The sequence below is a fragment of the Morone saxatilis genome, unplaced genomic scaffold, assembly GCF_004916995.1.
Source record: "Morone saxatilis isolate NCDOM2014 unplaced genomic scaffold, NCSU_SB_2.0 Contig7, whole genome shotgun sequence".
NCBI classification, from domain to species: domain Eukaryota; kingdom Metazoa; phylum Chordata; class Actinopteri; family Moronidae; genus Morone; species Morone saxatilis.
Window position 1 is genome coordinate 9077177 of NW_023340246.1, and position 3651 is coordinate 9080827.

Below are 3651 nucleotides of genomic sequence, written 5' to 3' on the forward strand. Positions count from 1 at the left end.
ACTGCTGCTGCTGCTTCCTCCACACCAAAGGAATGAACAGAATTAGAACGATGTGCGTGCAGGCTATTGACGGTATTTGAGGGCAAATGAAAGACGACAAAGGCACTTATGTGACTGAGTGTGAGTCCTTAAATGTGTCCCACCTTCTTATGAGTACACTGACTTTATGCCTGGTATCATTACCAGTGATAGAAAGTAACTAAAGGCATTGTGTACAAGTATTTATGTGCAATTTTGAGATGCTTCACTGCACATTTCAGTAGTAATTTTTGCACTTTTTACTCCACTACATTTATCCGGTCACTGGAGTTGCCAAGTTACTTTTCAGATTAAGATTTTATATTAAAAAACATATGATAAACTTATAAAATCCAACACATTGTTATAGATCAAACTAGTGGTTCCCGAGCTTTTTGGCCTTTGACTCCTTACAAAAAAGCAGTGTCATAGATTTCCACTCTAAACTTCTCAAATCTTTTTATTTTAATAAATGTTTCAAGGCCCAAAGAGGTCAAATTATCTAATACTTTACAGAGCAGGGTAGAGAAAACTCAAAAAATGTGCTGCAGATCTTTTTCTTTTTCTTTTTTCCTCTCCCATCAATCATGTCATGACCCCTTAGATTTATCTTGTGATCCTTTTGAGGGACCTGGACCATAGCTTTGGAACAGTAAAATGCTGGTTACACACGGATGCATTAATGTAATAAAAGCCATATATAATAGTCTAAAATTCACAGGAGCCATTTTTCTGCTGAAATAACCAAAGGTGAATGCAGGACTTTTTGCATTGTTGTATTGTATTGTCTTACTTTAGTAAGGTATTAAAACACTGTCTCTTGTAACAGAATTAGCTGAAAAAATTCAGTTCACTTATTTGACAAAATCTCAGTAAGTTCGTGTGTGTATTAAATGCAGGTTATGTGCACAAATAATGAAAGCAGTGATTTACACATCAACCATTCGTCTTGGCTACATTGCTAGCAATTACATGTTGGCACTGTCAGAAGAGGAAAAAATAAAAAAGATAGAAGCAGAAAAAGGTAATTGATCATTTCAGCATCAAAGCGAATATTTTCAAATGCAGTTGTTCCTAACCTGGGGGCTCGGGACCCCCTAGGGATCCCAATACACATCTGAGAGATCCCAAGATAAGGGAAAAGAAAGAAAAATATATTATATTTCTCATGAAATACTGATTACTTTCAACTCTTTAAGCCTCTAAAAATCCCTCACATTAAACAATTACTGTTTAATTGAACTGCTCATAATTCATGTCCGCACTGAGGCCCTGATCCGTGTTAAGGGGCCAAGTTCCACATGGACTGCTTCATTTTGAGGGGTCACAAGCCAAACAACTTGTGGACCACTGGTTTAACAAGTGTGCAGGAGAATGAAGAGTGAATTATGAGTTCCAGACAAGGGTCTATGAGGTAAATGTTGCTTTTTCAAAAGTGCTCTATTATACCTGCAAGTGGCAAAAGAGCTACAGGCCACAGTGGCATTTAGTCATTAAGGAGAAAAATGTGATTTTAATGCTTATTTCTCCCACTTTCATCGAACATTTCTATCACAAAAAATTACTACAATCCAAATAAGAAGATAAATAAACGTGACTTACATAACACATTATTCTGGCTTGTTTGATCATAACATTAAAATTCCTTATACATTAAAATTCTCCGTCTTATAAAGTCTGGCAGTACACTCTCAGTAGCAGCTAACCTTTAGTGGATATTTTAAATGACAGTGAGAAAGAATAGCTGCGTGGACTGTGCATAGACCTCCAGTAATGTCAGTATCAGATTATTATTATTAACTTTAGTCAGAGTAAAATGGATTTTTACAGCACCTTGGACTTTTGAGTTTGCTGGTTGTTGCAGTGATAACCTTCAGTCCTTCAGTGGCTTGAGAAATACAACGTTACCATAGAAACAAGCATGTAACTTCTTCGTTAAATCCTTTTTGGCCCCAGCTGATTGTGAGAAAAAGACGATGGAGGCAACACTCAAATCCGGCAGCAAAAAGCGCACAGCAATTGTGTAAAGCTGGATCACAGCAGGTCTAAAAATACACTGAAACCTTCCCCACAGGAGAAAATGGCAGAAACTCCAGGGAACAATTATTTGTTTTTTTAATTCTTCTTGTTAATTTCAAAGCTCTTCTTGAAGGTTTCGGCTTGTGTCAAAGAAATTCCAAGAGTCAAAGTTTGTGAGATTCAGTTTCTAGCTGATTAAATGCTGGAGAGAGTGAGACAGAAAGAGAGAGAGACTGACAGAGAAAAGCAGGGGGAAGGGGGTTGACCTACTGAGAGTCACCCTGCCCCCTTTCTGAGGGTCCAAAATAGGGAGATAGAGGAAGTGGAGGCAGGGAGGAGGAGAGGAATGGGGAGATTTCAGAGGTGGAGAGGAAGAAAACAGCATAGGAGCAAAAGATCAAGAGATGGGCAGGAAAAAGCGAGACAATAAAGTGAAGAGATAAAGGTCTAAAAGTCTTATGCGCTATGTGTCTTGGAAACACTGAGCGTATTAATCATGTTATAATGATGGAGGCAGCCAGAGCCAGCTAACAGCTGATGTTACAACAGTGTTTCCTCCTCTGAGAGGCCCATTACTCCATCCCTTACCTGCCCTACACTGACCTGTTCACCTGTTCAAAATACAGAGGCAGTTCCCTGTAAGGTGAATGACAGAGCACCACCACTGATTTAGTTTAGTTAATTGTCTGTTTTAATAGGATTTGACAGTATTTAATGATTGGTGGGTCCTCCATTAACAACAGCAGTTGTCAGGAGACAAGAGCATTCACTTTGTGCCCTTGACAACAACTTAAAAAAAAAAAAGAGCTTTAAACTTCTAAATCTCCTAGCCATTCCCTCACTTCCTCCAGGGGAAACATATTTCCTCATAAGTGCCCTGTCTTGTCAAACAGAGGTCAAACTGAAGAGTAAATAAGTTAATAAATATCTAGTCGAGCCCCATGTGAGTTCCCCAGTCAGAACCTGTTTTTGAGGCCCAGTTTAAACGAGGGTGTGTGTGCCTATGTGAGGGCGCAGTGGGAAGGAGTAACCTGACCCCCAGTCTTGCCCTGGGAGCCTGCACTGCAGAGGCTATAATTAGAGATACAGACAGCAGCTGGTGTTAACATTGGACTGGACTGCTTTATATGTAGGGCGCACTGAGGGCTAGGGGGACACAAACACACACACGGACACACAACACATAGACAGTCAGGTCCCACACACAAGAAAAATGTAGGGACTGTGTGAGAATGATTGGGGTGGAGAGGGGCTAAACTTTACATTTCACTTCTTTTTCTTTGAATCCTCCCACTGACTTACAAAAAAACACCGACATAACTCTAAATAATATAAAACTACTGAACTGACAGAACTTTTCTCATCAATACCTCGAAGAGGAAAATGAGGATGTTAAATGAGGATATTAAGATGGTTCGCCCTAATATCATATAGTGCTGTATCTAGATAGTCAAAGCGCTTTAAGTGAAGGGGGGAAACTCACCTCAACCAATCACTAATGTGTAGCACCCACCTGGGCGATGCATGGCAGCCATTTTGCTCCACAACACTCACCACACATCAGCGTGAGGTGGAGAGGGAGTGTAGCATTGAGCCAGTCACACAGGGGGATGA

At 40.0% G+C, this 3651-nt stretch overlaps 1 protein-coding gene across 1 annotated transcript in view; it reads right to left on the reverse strand.

Annotated features, from left to right (window-relative positions):
* The window catches only part of LOC118340285 (triadin-like), a 16101-nt gene extending 13799 nt beyond the window's left edge, over window positions 1–2302 (reverse strand). The window contains exon 1 of the mRNA XM_035678171.1: window positions 1852–2302. The gene's annotated coding sequence lies outside the window, so the exon portion shown is untranslated. The remainder of the gene's footprint in view (window positions 1–1851) is intronic.
* Window positions 2303–3651: the final 1349 nt, after the last annotated feature.